Raw genomic sequence first — 19983 nt, 5'->3', positions numbered from 1 at the left:
AACATCGTTCAAAATGTTCCTGTGGGTAAGTGCTGCATATTTTTTCCTAGCGCATGTGAACATTTGTCTTTTTGAAAAAAGCCCCCTAGAAGATAACAATATGAATGCCATGTTATAATTCATTTCTATATATACAAAGTGAATATTTTTATTTATTGAAAATATGTAGAATTAGCCATTCCAACAATATTATATCCAAAATAATATTTAGTGGGTAAAGTAGTGATAAATCATAACAAACAAGAACTTCTTTTCTGTTTTGTTAAGCTACCAAGCTTCATAGTCAGTTTATTAAATATCCAAGAGCATAAAGTGGTTAGACACATGGTATAAAAAAACGAAATATCAAGGTAATTTTTCCTTTTTTTTTTTTTTCTTCATGTTACTAACTGGAGACAGAGCCAAAAAAGCCCAATTAATTCAGCACTCCGGCACAATTGGTACCCCCTGCTGAGAATAGACCCATATCTGATCCAAGCAAAAGGTCTGAATTGGTTCTTCATAGTTAGAAAGATGTGCTTTCTCCAGATCAGTGTTACTGACATTAGCTGCATTGCATTCTGGGGCAACTAACTGTGTAAGTTGCTGGTATCATACTCAGGTCGTCAGTAAAGAAAGACCAATGTTCAGCCTTTCCTCTAAACTTAAGAAGAATCTGACCATCACAGATTTGAGATCTGTGTGTTTGCACAAATGTGTGCACCTGGGTGTTTATGGATGGGATTTATTTGCAAAGTTGTTGGGTCTGATCAAAAAATCCATAAATATTTAGTTTTTCTTTGTGTGGGGATCTACACATGTTTAAGTTCTATAACCCAAGGGCATGCTTTTCTATTATACATATGTATTAAAATCTATTAAACTTTACTTCATATCTCTTAAGGCCTAACCCTTGGCAATCTGGTGTCAACACTTTTGGAACCAAATCTATAAGGAATTTTAAAAAATAATCTTGAGTTTTATTCAAAGAAAAGCAAATTTTTAATGAGAAGCTAAGAAATCAATAGCTCTGGATCCTATTTGAAGACAAGTCTGACAGTTTATTTTATTCTTACTCTCATATAAAAATGATATTTGTTGAAATTCATTATAAAAACTGGATTTCATTAGTAGTAATCAAGAGTCTTATAGATTTCAAATTGGTGAGTAAGTCAGCAAACTCTAAGCTCTACATCTTTTTGTTATGGAAGTAATATTATATTAGCATGGATATTTGTAAGTTATTAAGATGTTTGTAGGGTAAAAATGTTTTTAGGGTAAAGAAATTCTAGTGTAAATAAGGTTTTTTTAAAAAAAAAATTAAGGAAAGTTTTTCTTCAAATAAAGTCTGCTAACACCTCATGCTTTAACAATCTTAAGAATTATTGTGTATCTGAGAAGTGTGAGAATTGTACCTGAAATTATTTTCAGTATTATAAAATGGAGTGTTCCCTTTTCCAATTTCTACAATTGAATGTTGAATTGGATGCTTCCTCTGCTCTTCCATAGCCCTCCAGGCAACATATGTTATTAAACCACAGACAGTCGCCAGGGAGAGCCGTGAGCATGTGGGAAATTAGGGTTCCGAAGTAGAGAGAAGTTGGTAAATCTATAAAACTGTGGATAATCTCTCTCTTGGGCCATCTCTCTACTTTAAATTATCCCTGTTAACCAAAGTAAACTTAAGGAATCATTCTATGGTTAATGTGCTTTGATATATTTTGTTCAATTGTGGTCAGGAGGTCTGTCTTACATTTCTATAACAAATGTTTTCTCTTGATACTCAATGCTATTGATTTTGTGGGCAAGAGGACGTGATCAATGAAGTGACAGTTGCAGCCTAAAAATGATTGGGGCAGGAAATATAGTAATGATGAGCTAACTTCAAAAGGCTGAGCTTTGAGATACTTATCTGAACCTTTTGCCTTCTCAAAATTGGGAGGGAATCCTGGGAGAGCGACTTTTTGCAAGGATTCTATTCACACATACTTCATGTCAGGTCAAAAATACCATAAGAGCATCTTTTCCACTGTATTTTAGCTGAGAGGCTATAAACTCTTAAAGGGTACCTTTAAAAAAATAAAATAAACTTATATTTGTTATATAATGGAGAGAGGTGACACTTAGAGTTCTTAACTTCAAATTTTGAGAAAGGGTCAAGTTACATTATTTACTCTTTTTCAGGTGTAAATGCGGCCATCCAAAAATCAAATTTTCTCTACTGTGGAAATACTGGTTTGCAAATATATTTCATCTGTATCTGTACTTACAGTAAAGTCTTCACAATTCTCATTTTATACTCATAATTATTTCCTGTGTTTTATGCTCAGAATTATTGAAACTATTTTATTAATCAAATAGGTACTGGCATGCTACTGTTAGGTTGGCACTGTTAGATGCTGAAGATTAAACTGTAAAGATTTATATATAATTCTTTACTTTAAGATATCCCATAGTCTATCCACACACACTAAATTGTGATGTATTAATGAAACCAAATGTATTCTGTGCGAGAAAAGAGAAACCAACATTATATAAGGAAAGAAGTCAATGAGGAACTCTTCCTGAGGAAGGAATCTGAGATTAGCATGAAAATTTGAATAGCCACTTGTTAAATAGATAAACGATACAGACAATACCTATGCAAAGTCCTAAAGAAGAGAAATCTCTTGGCAATTTTACCATAGGGAGCTCTGTAATTTTAGATCATATATGGTACCTTGAGAAAGAGAGAAAAAAATTAGGCTAAAACTGAGCCCAAGTAATCTCATGATGTTATAAAATGTCCTGCTAAGGAACTTGACTTTACCTCCAGGCAATGGGCCACCACCAAAGGATTTTAAGCAAAGGAGAAAAACAAAGATAGACTTGTAACCATAGGACGCTGATTTGAGTGAACTTTTAGCCAAAGAAGCAATGACTCTTATTGTATATCTCTATCTGTTCGAGTTTGTCCCCAAGTATACTTGGAATAGCTCTGAGAACTGGTGTACTTCTAAGGGAACTGATATATTAATAATAATCTTTCTTCCAGTTATACTTTCATATGTTTTTGGAAAATATGAGCGATTTGACAAATTATATAAATGCCCCCTACACATGCCCATTGGATGAAAAACGCTATCCTGAAAGTTTACATATTTTCCACACTAATCTCATTCACTCAATTTAAAAATAGTGGACATTTACAACTTATCAGATGATAGCTTTATAGCATGAAAAGATACTAATGTATTATCAGAGTACATCGAGCACCCTAGAAAGTTAGGCTTATCATAGAAATGGTATCTATCTTATAGCGTTAAAAAACACAGCAGGAAGAAATGAATTTTTTAGTCTAATATATTATTTAAAACCATAAAACATTTGCCTTTGGATGTGTGTCTTCTAAACTGGTTTTTCTCATAAATAAGATTTGGTAGTAGTTTTAAAAACAGGCTATTGATTAGTTTTTAAAAAAGGCTTTCACTCCTGAGATGCTTGTCTGATATCATTTCAAAACTAAGGATTTTTTGAGTATTATTTAGGTATTTCGTTGATATGAAAACGAACACTTGAGACTGCAGGCAGCAGAATGCCTTAGGCAACCGAGCATATCAGAATATAGTGCATAGAGAGACTTTTACTACTCCTGCTATTTAAAGACCTATTTTCATGAGCTTATTAGCTAGTAGTGATCCCAAAGGAGAAATACAATTAAAACTTAATCATACCAAAAGCTGGGATTCTTCTGATTCAGCGAACTCGTAATCTATTATATTTAGTAGTTTACTTGTAAATGTCTGAACACTGAGAATGAGAATCATATAAATGGACTTCATTCTGTAGTGGTAACAACTCCTTTGAACTCACATCATAAGATTTGCCTTTTCTGTGTTCACATCACTCGATCATGCCCCTCCCCCCTTTCATACTTTTCAGGGTTTCTAAATTGTAGCATCTCTATTTTCTTTTGTGAAAGCAGAATAGCTTTCATTCCCTTTAACTATCATATTATACTATTTCCTAGATCTTAGATATGAAATCAAATCCTTACAAAGTAGATGATGCTGAAGAATTTGAGTCCACATTAGCAAGTCAAGTAAAGACTTTAGAGATATATAAAAACCACACTCAGATGATCCTGTATTTGCCCAGGAGCTTGAGGTGAACAGAGAGATTTTATTACTCAGAGTTCCAAGATGACTACACTCTTTCATTTACAAATATTGATTCTCATATGTGTCCTTACCCTACCTCCCTGCCCTCACCACTGCCTTCTGTTATGAGATAGTTTGAGGTTCCTGAATACAATGGAAAACAGAAAGAAGCAATGAGGGAAATAGAGGGGATTTGACATTGCATCCTACAGCAAAGAAGGATTTTCTATTGTTTTCATTCAGGGACTACTCAGCTTTGCTGCTGAAAAGGAAGCGTGGTCAGAGAGTATCAAGCATGACAAGAGACACTGGACAACCAGGGATTCTGCTGGTTTTGGTCTCTTTATCCAGCAGAGAATCTAGCTCTTCAGAAAAGAAAGGCACAAGTAAATTGGTTTATGTGTCATTTGGGAATAGAGCTTGATATTCTCATGGGTACTTCTCATTTCATACTGTTTTTAAGTTCACTAGCTTTAGCAAATGAATTTATTTGAAAACAAGGCTATATGTGTATTTTAACTTTGATTCAAATTGTAATATATTTAGGTGTCCACAAAGAACACTGGAGCAGAGGGTTCTTTCTACCAACTGAAGAAGATTCTCTCTCAATTTTGACTAAATTAAATGAAGAGAAAAGACCAAATTCTGTGGCCATAGAAGAGCTAAGACTATATGTGGCGTATTACTGACGGCCTACACGATCTCCTTAGTATTTGGTTTTTAGGTAGGGTCTACAGAAGTCCTGTGGATAAGTGACTTTTTTTATTAAGCAGAATTTGGCAACAGTGAGTTTGCTAGAAATCTCTCACTTTCTTCTATCTTCAAATTTCTACTTCTCCCTTTTGGCTTCATTTTTATTCTTGTCAACACATTATACCTATTCTATCTTATGATTTAATGTTTGGAAATTTTTGCCACTTGATATTGGAAATTATTTGATCTACTTTGAGGTATTTGGGATAAATTGCCACATATAAATATTGAATTTTTTGAGTGAGTGGCAACATTACTGAAAAGCCCTATTCTCTCCTTCCTTTACAATAAAGCTAGTAGTTTCCCACTGAGGCATACATCACTTGTCCTGTTATATACCTCTAGAAATCTCCACCATCTGAAAGTGACACAATTGTACATCGTTGTAACTTAAGTGATTACAAATCAAACTTTCATAAGAGGAAAAACATCTTTCTTCATTTATTCCATACATGTTAATTACTTACCCACTGTATGCTAGACACTCTCCTTGGAATTTGGGAGAGTCCTATGAGCAAAACAAATGAAGACAGATGCCTTTATGGGTTTATATTTCTAGCAATATATAATAAACAATGTAATATGTTTATATATATAATGTTATATATGTATTTGGGTGAGTATTTTACCGTAGTGAAATTAATTCTGTGGAAAAGAATAAATTAAGAATAAAGTAAAGAGGATTTGGAGTGTTGAGGACTGAGTGAAAGGCAGCTCTGTTTCTTTCCTTAATCTCTCCACTCGGAAGGTACAGTTACCTTCTTATGCTCTTGGCTATAAACTTTTTCTCTTCTCACATTATAAGTCGGCTATCCAAGGGATCAATTTGACTCCTCAGAAGGGACAAATGATTCAGATTCTAGCTCTCTTCTTGCTAAGGATCATGTAAGAATGACATACATTCTTCTTTGTTAGTTCAGATTTTTGGTGCATGGCCAAGAACAAGGCTGAGAGTTGAAGAGTTTAAAGAATGGTGCCTGTCTATGACTTCATGAATAAAAAAGCCATACATTTAAATAATTTACTTCCTCATTAATTACTCAAAAAAGCAACCATGTAAGAAATAGATTGTGTAGAAAGCTTTACTTGTTCCAAGAGTATGTATAGACAAACAGTTAAGACTGGTATGTGTCTATTCAATGATACATGACCAGGAAGTAAAGGCAATGTTCTAAGCATCATTTCCTACATAAAGTCATTTCTCACTCAGCACAACTTAAGATTGTTACACCATCATCTGCATTTTATAGGTGAAGGATTTGTTGGTGAAGCATTGATGAAACTACTTGTTCTTGAACATTGATTATAGAAATCACTAGTTTGCCATTCTTATGTTTCAAATGAGTCTAATAGTACTTTCTTCATATCTTTTCATGAGGATTAAATAATTTCCTATTTAAATGGCCTAGCTTATTGCCTGAATCATGGTTATTGTCTCCAAAACTTCACTTCTTTTACACCTTTCCAGAATATTCAGGTTACGTGATAGAATTAGACTCTCTTTTTTTCTTTTCCCTGTGCTGTAGTTATGCCAACTTTCAATTTATCATGCATATAATTTATTTCAGCTTCTCTTATTAATTAATGATCAGGAAACAATATCCTAATTTGTATGAAATTAAAGATAATAAAGAGCGACACAGCATTTCTTATATTCTAGGTACTGTTCTAAAATCTTCACATGTAGTAACTCACTTCAAACTTTTCCATATGCAGTACTATTAGGGGCCTCATTATAAAGACAATGAAACTGAGGCACAGAGGAATCAGATCACTTGCCCAAGGTCCTGTGTGGTGGATGTAGAGCCCAGATTCAAATGCAAACATTGGGTCCAGAGTTCTCTATATCAAAGTATATGTGCACCTGTGTGCATATATTTATTCCACTAAAAAGAAGAGCAGTTTATAAAATTAAGCTTCATTATGATGAACATTTGAAGGTCTGTGTCATGATTTTGTATATTCGGGGTTTTTTACTATATCCAAAAAATGCTGAGGCTAGGAGCAGTGTCAAGGACTTAAAGACAAATATTTATCAGCTGACTCATCCTTCCAATTCAAAATGCTGATTGGTACTACATTTTAGAATTGGTAGAAGCACATGTCAACCATATGTCAAAATTTAGAATTTTTAACCACATGTCAAGAATTGCCTTAGAATCCCACCGTTTGGAAGGGGCACAGTTGTGTGAATGTGCTAATTAGCAATGATTCAGCTCTGAAGTCCGCTAGCCTAAGGATAAATTATCAATATAACCAGGTGTTGCTGTTGTTGTTTTTTTTTTTTCATAAATCAAGACTTAACTGTCTAAATCATATTGACTTTCGTGAAAAAATTTGATCTCAGATTATTATTTGTGACATACTGTGACTTTGAAAATTGTACCAAACTGCTCCTGGAGATAAATATAACTAAAAGGATTGGAAAAATCTTTTAACTTTTAGTAATTGTAATCAGTGATACATTTCTGGAAGTGCATTTTTCCTACAGGCTGTTTACAAAGAAATTGTACTGAAACAAATCACTTCATTCTGATTTATTTTTTTCTTTTAATGTTTTTGAAACAGAATCTGTTTTCTGCTAGCAGAGGAAAGTCCAACATAAGACTTTTACAGATATAAAAGATGGCTTATTATCTATTTCTTGCCTTCAGACATTTAAAAAATATAAATATTGAAAATGCATCCTTTTAGACATTATTACTAAAAACTTAGTATTGGCAGCTATTTCATGCACTCATCCTACATTTAACAAAATTCTTAAATTTCAAATTTACAGGTAATCTTACAAGGCACAGGCAGAGAGGCCGGTATTTTTCTCAGTTTGCCTCATCTTCACTGAGAAACACAGCAGGAAGGTGGTATGCCAGGGACGTTACTAGTCACTGTAAATATCCTAGAGGTTATTTGAAGTTTATCTAATTCAGATTTATCTAATCTTAAAGTGTCAACATTATCTAAAAAGCAAATTATTATGAAAAACAGTCAATTTGACATTTCAGGCCAAGATTTTTTATAATCTCAATCGTTTGTCCTCCATAGCCATCAGTGCTTCTCATGACCTTGACATCAGTTCAACTGTGGATACTATTATTCGTGTCAATGGCCATAAGAGCTTCTGTTTATTGAATGTCTAATATGTGCCAGGCTCTGTATTATTCACTTTAAAAATGGTACCTCAGTTAATCCTCTCCATGACCCTATGAAAAAAATAATATTAGCATCCTAGTTTTATTGAGGAAACTGAGGTCTAAGGAGGTAAAAAACTTGTTTAAGGGCACATAGTAAATGTCATCCCTGAATACAACTCTGGTCAATTTGACTTCAGAAGCCAAGTCTTAACCACTAAGCTATTTTGATAGAATTTCCTGGAAGCCATCAATGAGGCTTTGCATGTGGAGGCTTATTTCTATAGTGCCACTTAATATAATATTATCTGGAAAAATCTCCCAATTTTTTCTTATAAAATATAAAATAAAAGTAGACATTTTTATGCAATCAGTAAAAACAATGTTTACTAGATTGCCGATGCTTCCTTTGAAGTAATTTGATAAATTAGCTAGTGAGCTTGCCTTCCTTCCTTCCTTCCTTCCTTCCTTCCTTCCTTCCTTCCTTCCTTCCTTCCTTCCTTCCTTCCTTCCTGCTTTCTTGCTTTCTTGCTTTCTTATTTTCTCTTCTAAAGTGTATTACCTCTGTTTCAATATGAGATAAGCTATTGTAGACAAAAGATTATCTAGAATAACATCCTAAACTAGGCAATGAATAAATATATATCATTATAAACCAAAGTTATTTGCTGATTGGCCACAAGGAGTAGGAGAATGTATTAATTTTCTAGGGCTGCTATTACAAATTACCACAAATTTGGTGGCGTAATACAACAGAAATGCATTCTCTCACAATTCTGGAGGCCAGAAGTCAGAAATCAAGGTTTCAGTAAGGCCACACTCCCTCTCAAGGCTCTAGAAAAGAATCCTTCTTTGCCTCTTCTAGCTTCAGGTGACTCCATGTGTTCCTTGGCTTGTGGCTGCATAACTTCAATTTCTGCTTCTGTTTCACAGGGCCATCTCTTTCTTCTTGTGTCTCCTCCTCTTCTTCATGCATTTTATAGGGACAATTGTCACTGCATTTAGGACATACTCTGATAATCCAGGATGATCTCATTTTGTGACCCTTTAATCACAACAGCAAAAACACTTTTTCCACGTGAAATCATATTCATTGATTTTGAGAATTAGACTTAACTTTATGGGGAATAGAGCTACAATTTACTCAATATAGGGGGAAATGAAATATGAAATGGTCTTTATATCTCAACACTGTGGACCACAAGTTAAGTTGGGCCACTAATTGAAATAAAGAACACATAAAAGGGAGAAATAAGGGCAATAAAAGAAAGAAAGGAGGTAATATATTTTATAGTAGACCTACTGATAGCAAGATCCTAGTGTTTATGCCTGGGAATGGATTCATATTTTTAGTTTGATACTCAAGAAAGAGGTCAGAACTGGAAATACTGGTTTTTGAAACACCTCAGCATACAAAGTGAAGTCATGGGAGTACTTCAGTTTGGCTAAGAAGAGAATAGGATGAAAAAGTCAGAAGGAGAGAACACCATAGGGCTCGCTTTCACTGGATAAACAGACAGAGGAGGAACTATCAAGAAAGACTGAAAAGGAGCATTCAGTTTGAGGCTGTCAGAAATAATGTATTGTGTTAGGTGCACGATGGGTGCAAGAGTGGAACTCAGGAGTTCAACAGAGGAAAAGTGAATGTAGTAAGATGCCAAATATAAACTGCCTAATTCATCAAATTACCAGCAATCAGGTCTGTGTCTTGCTAATAGAATCACAGCAACATTTCACTTCTGTCTGCTTCATCTAGTCATTATTCATTGAATGTTAACATGTCGGAAGAATGTACAGATTTCATACCTTTTCATTTATCTCTAGCTCTTTGGCTTCAAATTTTGGACAACAAGAATCTAGTATAATTTTACTATATAGCAAACTGACCAGTATGATAAATATCAGTGGTTGTCACTATTAGACCTGACCCATGGTCCCTGTAGACCAGAAGGTTCTGAGTGACTGATTTTCCTCTCTCTTTGTGCACATGAGGGTAGTTAGTGATTCTGTCTATTAGACTAAGCAAGTAAACAAGCTTGGCCCTTTGGGCTGGAAGGATGACAGTGCCAGTAGGTTCAAGTTGTTTCCTGTCATCGTGTCGATTTTTTTTCTTTTCAACTATCATTTAGTTTGGTTTTGATGAAAATGCAAACTTTGTATTTACAGCTTAAGAAAAGTACTCATCTATACAAACCTTGCACCTAAAGCTAGTAGCGGCAGTGTTTCTCAAACTTCTTTCATTATTGTCCCTCTAAGGGACCTTTTTGGACTTTTTTTTCTTAATCACTACCCACGTATTAGAATTTAATACCACTGTATATCACTGTGTATACTGTGTTCTTTGGAAGCTCAAAAACCATTATAATATAAGAGTTTTTTGCAACCTCCCCTCCTAAAGCAAGTTTTTGCCTGGGCGATAATATTCTGTTAAAAATGCACGGATTAGGGTCTTTGAATTAAAGTTCATTTTAGCACCTACTATAGTAAATGACCATGTAATAGAGGAAAGCAGTTACTTTACTTCAAATTGGGATCACTTTACATCTGAGAAAGCATTTTTTACTTGCTTTCCTCTGCTAGAGATTTGGGCATATTATTAATAAAGCTAATGAAAATTTAATTTCATAGATACTTATTGCTGAAGTTAAATTTTTATCACTATTACTTATGATTTAATTTTAATCAAATGCCACACTGTAGTAAGTACCTCCATAAGTCCATACCTTGACTCAATGAATTGCCCCTGAATGACCTATGTAAAAGTCATCCACTTCTACTTACTTGTATAGAAAGGAAATTCAAAACTATTCCCACCTATTAGTATCAATCTTTACTTCTTAAACTACAATAATGAAAATTCATTTTAAACTATATTCTCTGTACATCAATTAAACATGTGTTCTGATTTTCCACCTCTCAAACTTGCTTCTTCAGAAGTATTCAGTAAATAAAAATGATTTTTTTGTGTGATTGCTCAAGCCAATATCTTTTGCATTATCCCTGTAACCCCCAACTCAGTCCACACAGCTTGTTGATCAGCAAATCCTATCAACTCTGCTTTCATCATAAAACCAGAGTCCAACCACTTCCCAGCACTCTCAGCATAGCCAAAGTGACGATCATCTCCCACCTCGATGATCGTAAAGTCCACCTAGTCATAACCCCCATTCCACCCTTTGCCCTCTGCAGTCCGCTCTGACAGCAGCCAGAGAGCTGTTAAAATAGAATTCATATCATAACACTTCCATTTACCACCCACTCAAAACTCCCATCTTATTCCGTGTAAAAGCCAAGCCCTTAGGCCCTTGAGGCCCATGGAAATGTGACCTCTATTGCATCTCCAACTTCCAACTTCCTTTCTTTTGCTCACTCTGCTCTAGCCGCTCTGACCTCTTAGCTATCTCTTGAACAGTCTAAACCATTCCCACCTCAGGGCCTTTGCATTTTCATTTTTTTCACCCAGAATGCTCCTTCCTCATATGTTCCCATGGTTTTTATCCTCACTTTCTTCTATCACAGTTCGAATATCGCTGATTTTTGAAGTTTTTCTCTAGCTGCCATATTTATATAGCCACAGTGAAAACAAACTCCTATTAGGGGCTACTTATCACTTTTATTCTGCTTGGTTTTCCTCTCATCATTGAACTAATAGCATCCTAAATATTTATAAAAGATTAGTCTATCTCCACCCACTGTAAATTTTACCTTCATGTTCATGGCTATATGTCTAATATCTGGCAAACAATCGATGTTCAAAAATATTTCTTAAGCACAATGCTTCACTTAAATTTTCTCATATATTACCTATTTATATCTTTTAATAATTAAATTAGCTCATGCATTATCTATTTAATTGATATCAATTAAATCCTGTTTTCGATGAACTTCAAAACCACTCTGTCATCTTGTCCCCAATGCCTATTCCCCCTGAAGTCCTTTTTGTTCACAGGCAAAGAGCTGTTCCCCAGAAGCTTGTTTGCTAGAAGCTATTGAGGGGTCAGAGCATGTAAGAGTGAGGAAAAACAGACTAGGTCCCTGCCTTACAGTTTAGTCTTTCGCTTGCTTCTGTCTCACACATTTACTTAAGATTTTTAGTTAGTTGGGCAAACTTCAAAGTGTGTACATTCAGTTATCTCATATAGACTAATGTTCCTGGATAAATGCAAATAATATTTCTCTTTTTAAATAGGTAATGTAGAGCAAATGTATTTAATTGCCACATACTTACTAAAAATTATTCTATAATAATGAACTTACATTTTACTTGGCGGAATAGATTATATTATGGAATAAGTATGCATTTGTATAATTGGGGTCAAAATCTTTTAAATCACTGTTAGGTAAAATAAACTCAAAACAGAAGTCGCTAAGTGGTTAAAACTCAAATAAGAATAATAGTTTATCCTTTTCCACCATTAATTTCTGATACCTAAATACAGAGAATTATTGCCTGGGCCTTGGGTTTCAGTTCTATGGTTTATTGACAAGATAAACATGCTAATTCTTCACTTCTTTATTAAGTATACAACATGACTATGAATGTACAGGTGGCACCTTAGTTTTTGTGTTCAGTACTATGATTACAGGAATTATAATTAAACCTCCACATTAAGTCAACTATTTCTATATAATTATCTGTGAAATTATTAGCCAATAGGTCATACATTGAATACATAGAATAGTAATATAAGAGAAATGTCAGATGGCATTCCATCTTTAAATATTCTACCACAACCCACTGTGTGTGATCCATGACGCTATGCCTTGAGTCTTACTGTGAAAATGATTCAAATTCCCAATGACACATACAATTGTTAGTTTTATTTGTGCAGAGCAAACATGGAACATGATAGTATACCTTGTAGTATTTTGAGAGTCCATTACTGTCTGATACTGGATTTATCTAACTGTTAAAAAAATGTTTTTCACTTCAGGATTAAATCTTCCATCCCATAAAATATGTTGATTGTGATGCTTATTTTTCTCTTCTTATAATCATCTTTTTGGTCCCTTATTTTACTCCTCAAATGAAATAAAGAGGCAAAGATGAAATAATTAGAAGTATGTCTGAACATGTTATCTTCTATAAAAATCTAAAAAAAGAGGTTTTTAGATAAAAATTAATTTAAAAAAATTCAGTTGAGAGAAATATTCTATCAGGAATTCAACAAATACATTTACTCTCTGTAAACTTAAATATGCTAAAGTACAACCATGAGATGATATAAACATTTACATAGAAATTACTGCATTGATTTGGAAAACCCCAAGCAAGAATATATAAAAATTAATTAGATTTGCACTAAATTTTTTCTATTGTTTTACATGCACATCTTATTTTGCCTAAATCCAGGTGATTTAATATAGTAAATGTAGTGTTTTAATGTTAGAATCTGGAGGCTAAGAAACCTGATTTTTTTCTATAAAGATTCTTTTCATGTTGACAGCAAAATGCAACCTCACACTAAAGAAATGAAGAGCCTATTGCTATAATTAATGTAATTAATTTGGAAAGCATTAAAGATTTAAAATGATTCATAATAAAAATCATAAGACAGGCATTTCAGTTTCTCACAGTTTTTTCTATATTTCTGTTTGTACCTCTATGTTGAATTTAGAAATGTTAGATTGACTTTTTAATTAGCTCTCCAATGACCACTGATGTGGCTGACCTTTCTGGCATTATTAATTACCTAATCTAATATCTTTCAGGTGCATATTATTAAAAACAGATCCAAAGAGGTGGTATAACAACCATTAAATTTTAAAAAATACAAAGTCAGGATTTGGAGCCCCAGCAGAAACTGTCTGGTCAGTTACAGATGAAGGTTAAAGGACTTACTTAATTCACTCCTCTTTTAGTCTTATCTAAACTTACACAAAAGAACATTTGTGGAGACATATCTGAGGCCAAACTCTGTTATCCCCTTGTACTGCTTGAAAAGTGACTCTAACTTCTAAAATCATTTTTAATATAGTGATGATACCAGATCATGGGCCCCCTACATAGTGGTCACAAGCTTGGCAGTATCACTTTTCATCAGTGAGGAGGTCCAGCTGAGTATCAGACACAGCTTTTCAGAAACTGATACCCCTGGGTTCCTCAATATAGATGACTCTACAACTCTCCATGGTTTCCAGCTGAAGTGTGTCTCAGAGCCCTCAACCCCAGCTGAGGTGCCCTCAGTATCTAATTATTCAAGATGCCTTCTATTAATATCTCTAATGTAGCTCTAAAGAGGCATTTGTTGGACTAGCCATCTTTAAAGGCTTTTTTCATTCTAAAGTAGGAGGAAATAGATAAAGAAGTGCTCAAGATTTATAAAAACATTCGGAATTCGAATTCCTATAATGTTAAATATCAGAAATGGTAGCTCACCTAAGACTAGAAAGTGGGAGAGGGGTAGCTGGCAAATCAATACTTAGGGTTTTAAATCAGAGATGTCTTTCAATTAAATGAATAATTGGTACAGATCTATATTGGTCAATAAATGGCATGGGGGACTATATGGTAAAACAGACATGTTTTACATGTGCATGACATCGTCCACTTACTAGGGATCTGACTGGACATGTGATTTAAGCATCTTCTGTGGCCTCAGGAATTGTTTTTGTTTTGTTTTGTTTTGTTTTGTTTTAATTTAGGAATCTGAATCAGGTGATATATTCATTCAACCTGTTGTGATCCCATAATCCTGTTTCCTAGATTAGAATCCTATAATCTTCTAAGGGCGACCAAGTAAAGAATTACAGCCTACTTAGGGAACAAAATTAAGACAATAGTCAAGAGTTAAACTGGATGGCAAATCTATGAGAACAATAAAAATAGTAATGTTAATTGACATAAAATTAGAGGGGATGTCAGAAATAGGGGAACTTTGAGCTGAAAAAGGAGGCATGTATCCTAGGCAGGGGAATGACCACAGAAAAGGTTTTGGAAGCATGTTTGAGAATTCTGAGGAAATACACTAGATTAAAATGGAATTTAAAAAAAGGTAAAAAATGATGACATAACTAAGGAGAGAAGTTTCTCAAACAAAAGAGTAACAAATGAAAGCAATATTTAAGAAATAGTAGTCTCACAGTGGTGAATGATTTATTCATTCAACAAATCTTTATTGAGTGCAAATGATATGTCAAGCAATCTGCTCGGCACAGAAAATTCAAATGGGAGCAAGTCGAAACTCATGTTTCAACATCTGGAAGGTCCAGGGCCTAGCAGTGGTAAGATTCAGATGAAATAAACACCATATTGTAGGGTGAAACCTACCCTGGTGGGTTTCGAGGACATAGTGATCTTTATTTTGAAACTGGAAATTTGGAGTTAATCAAGAAAGGTAGGTGATAGGGGCAGGATGGTGTGTGTTGGGGAGGAAGAGTGTTTCAGATATAAGGACCAGCAACTGCTAAAGTTCCAAAGAGAAAAGGAGACGAGGCAGGAAAATAAAATCAGATGTTATTATAATTATCCGAGCATGAGCTAATAATAGTCTAGAGCAAATTGGTAGCAATAAAAGGGGAAAGTAAAATACAAATCTGAGAGGTATTTTATTATAATAGTAAGTTACAAATACACATTCAGAGAGCTCTAGTATTAAAATGTAAACAGATGCAGGTAAATCATTCTCCATGATTTTGTTATCCAAATATGCCAAAGAAAAACATGCAAAGTTTCTTTCCTTCTGCCTTTATTCGAATATACACATCAGGATGAATTGAAGATTATAAAATATTTACTTGCCATTTTAGAGATATAGGAAATCTTTATAATTTAGACCATTTAATGAGCAGAATTTTAGAAATATAATATCCATAGTATTTTGTCACCTTATATCTTAGATCATCTTGGTATGCCATTTACCAGACTTAAAGAAGTTTAATTTAGTTGTCTGTATCTTTTATTTCTTAGGTAATTGTTTGAAATATACTATTTCACTTTTGTCATATTTTGTGTCTCTGAGAAGAAAGAAACATTTTTCATATAATAGATAAATGAGAAGTTTAAAATCTTAGGCTGAATATATTGAACAAGATATCCTACATTTTATAGATGCTTTTGTTTTCTATGTATCTATCAGATAGCTACTGTCTAAATCTGGAAAGAGTTTAACACAGTTTTTTTTTTTTAAGTTTGTTTATGGATTTTTACTTCAGTGAGTTCAAAAACAAAGAAGTTAATTTTAAAACCTCTTTTATTGAGTTAACTGAATTAAAAAACTAATGAAATTAATTTTAGAGTCATTTAATTTAGTTCAGAAAAGAGTGAGACTCTTTATTAACTTAATTATTCTGGAATTCACTGTTTTAAAGTCTAATAAATGTTATGTATGTTATTTCCAATTAACTTCATTGTGCCGAGTCATGTTTGCTTTGTCTGTGTGACTAAATCTTCCCTCTCATTTCGTGCATCAGCTGACCCATTCACAAATGGGCTGGTCTCAGTTTAAACACATTAGATATTTCTACATTGCATCTTGAATTGCAGCTTTTTGATGATTATTAATTTTCAGAGTTAACTTATTCTCCTGCATCAGAAGTGCCACAGGTTGGCACTTCTAACTGCCTGTTGCCAATAACATAAACTGTTGTATGGTCACTATCTGTGATATCCAACCTGCCCCATTTGCTAATGTATTGGCATTCATTTAAAATAAAATTTAGTGAACTGAGTTGTACAAAGGAGGTAATCTATCAGTAATTCTTTAATTTTTTCATCATAGTTTAAAAAATGAAAATCTGAAAAAGGTAAAATACTGTTAAATATATACATATATATTTTAAATATATATTTAAAATTTATATATAATTATATAATTATATGCAATTATTTATATATAAATATATATATTAAAAATATATATATATATATAGATAAAATTATACAGACTCCAAAGGGGAATTTTTACTTTTGGAGAAAATTTAGACTGGGTTAAATGAAAATAAATGCCTCAAAATTTATAAATCTTAAAAATTTACATTTACCCATCTTTGTTTCTTAATCCATCATACTAAGGTGAAGAAACAAAATCCTTTGTATACTATGTCCAGTGATATAAGTGGTCTGTTAGATGACATTTACGCAAAGATAAGATAAACCTCAAAAACCTCATATTATTATTATTGATCATGTGCTGTGTTGTGTTGTTTTTGGTGAGCAATCTTCTGAAAACTCTTAACCTCTTTTATCTGCTGGTTTTACTTATGGATAAAATTAAAAAGAAGTAAAATTTTAAAAAGTCTTAACCCCTAGTTGAGGCTGAAAATGGAGCTGCCAGACAGGAAGATTGGTTAGGGCAGCACCCATGTTAAATTTCTCCACTAATTGGCTGACATTCAGAGCTTGAAGATCAGCAGCTGTTGAAGCAAATTTAGTCTGGATATAAGGCAGATTTTTTATTTATTTCAATTAATTACCGCACACATCAAAACCTCTTCTAAACAAATTCTCAGATGAATACCTATAAAGGAAGAAAGAGAGCTTAGGTGCGCATAGATTTGTACTGACTCTTTCACAGCTTTCTATATTCTATCAGCTCATTTTCATTCATATAGAAACTTGCTTGACTTTTTGTAGAATTATGAAAATAATGCAACTATACATCAAAAATGATTTTGATGTGACCGCAAGGAGAAATTGCTAATGGTAGAATATACATGTTTTAAAGCATATGAAGTATCTGGGTAATTGTATATATTTAGTATATGTGTCTCTGCATGTGGAAATAATGCTAGTATAAAACAAAAGAAAATTGTCTTTACCACATGCTTATAATGGCAATAAAGTATACAACATGCATATTGCAATATCTGTGCATTTTACTAAAAGTTTTTTATCTGAAAGTAATGTAATTCTGTATGATGCAGTGCTCTAATTAGAAAGTGCTTTATTAGACAGAAAAGTAAATAGGCCACCCCAATCTACATGCTGTAATTGGTTACTATAGAATGCAGAATGTGTATAACATATGCCTAAAATGTATACGCTTATTAATTTTACTATATTTTATTCATATAGATGAATTGAAGGTGGTCATTTATTATTTGCCAAACAATTGCTTTAAAATAATAGGAAAAGAAATGGTTTATGCAATTACAGATTATTTGTATATATTTTAGCTTTAAGAAAAAATGAGTACATTGTAATTGCAATTAGGTCATTATTTATTATTGCAATTCCTAAATCAGAATACTTATCATGTTTTAGTTTAGTCCACCCTTGTAGATTAAATATTTATGAAATAACTTTTTATTATAAAGATGTAGAGAAAATGGATTCATTAATATATGTAAATGAAACACGTATGCTAAATATATGTGTTGCCACTTATATTAGGCAAAGGGAAATAGAACACTCAAACATTTACCGATATGATCCAGCAAATTTTTGCTCTTTGTTTGAATTCCAGAAAAAGAAAAGTTACTGCAATGAGAGAGCAAATTAGAAAATTGGTAAATAATTCCCCCAAAATTCTCCCTCCATGTAACTTTTGACATAAACTCATAAAAGTCTTTAAAATTTTTTCATATAATTATGCAACATTTTAGACATACAAAAAATAAAGTGCAATAATATACATATACCCACCACTTAGGTTAAAACAAAAACTTTGGCAATGATTCAGTCCTCATTTGAACCCTTTCAAGTCACTTCCTGTATATTCCACCACCGGATTGCATTAGGTATTATAAAAGTACATGTTTTAAATGACTACATTTAGTTTTCTTTGAAAACTATCACCTAGTTAATTACATAAATTAAATGGGTAAGGGCAACCTAGGTATTTTCAAGTACACTGAAGTTGAACTATCTTAGTTCTAAAATGTTTTGCTTATATACCTACAACTCAGCAATCTAACAAAGCTAAATCTCTGGCAATTATTTTATTTATTAATTTGCTTGTTTATTTAAAGGAGTTAAGAAGAGAGGCGAGCAACATCCCAGGGGTTGCCTGAATTACCTGGGAATGTGCTTTTAGTTCCCTCCCCTTTATTCTTCATGTGGGTGTGGCGGGGGGAGGGTGGCTTGCAAGTGTATTTCTTTGAAACAACATTTAGCTAATGACTCAAGAGGACTACTCAGATCTATTGAAGAGCACCTCAGAAACAGATGCTAAATGGACTTTTATCAGGTTCTGCTAGTAGAGCCATCCATTGACAGCACACCAAGTCGAAATAAAATGAATTGAAATCAGCAAAGGAGCATGCTGGTTATGGATAGAATCGAATCAACTTCCCCTTCCTGTCGGAATTCAGAGACAGTATTTCATAGGAGAGTGAGTACTTCTGGAGGCTCAGTGCATTTCCCAAGCCCGAAGGAGTATGTAAGAATTTGATGGTTCAGATGATTCATGTTTTACCTCTTTAAAAATGTTATTACATCAGTACAATACAGTTATTGTTTTAGTTGATTAATCTTCATCATGATCTTATAATTTGCATTGCCTATATCAATAATTTGTATTATATTAAACAAAGCTATTAACAGAAATGTTTTTACTGGGGGAGGCGGTGAGAAAACATGAGCATCTGGCAACCACACCTTGATTCATTTTAGCCCCTAGAGTCATGGTATGGTGCATTAATTTCTCAGTTTGTAATTTACCAGCTGCATTTAACAGAACCAATTTTCATTACATCTGTTCTATGGTTCAAAGAGCTCTTTTAGTTTCTAAAGGGGACTAGCTTCACACGGATTCCGTGAGAGGCTAATACACTGTTTCTTGAAGTATTTGATAGCCAGGGATAATTCCTAGTTTTATAGCAAACAAATTATTTTTACAGAGGCAAGTTTTACATTCATGACTTACCACTGGTAGATTTCAAATTAAAAGTATAGCATGCCCTTTCCCCAGGAATTACATATCGATTTTCATGTCATTTTTCTTCATAATACCTACTGATCGCCTGTCTTTGCAATTGGTGGTAGATTTATTGTTTACCAGTTAAGGGAAACATAATTATGCTTAAGTAAATCTCTTTGTAAA

This window comes from Rousettus aegyptiacus, unplaced genomic scaffold (genome assembly GCF_014176215.1).
Source record: "Rousettus aegyptiacus isolate mRouAeg1 unplaced genomic scaffold, mRouAeg1.p scaffold_m13_p_11, whole genome shotgun sequence".
NCBI lineage: Eukaryota > Metazoa > Chordata > Mammalia > Chiroptera > Pteropodidae > Rousettus > Rousettus aegyptiacus.
The sequence above is the reverse complement of the archived record's forward strand: the minus strand, read 5'-3'. Positions refer to the sequence as shown.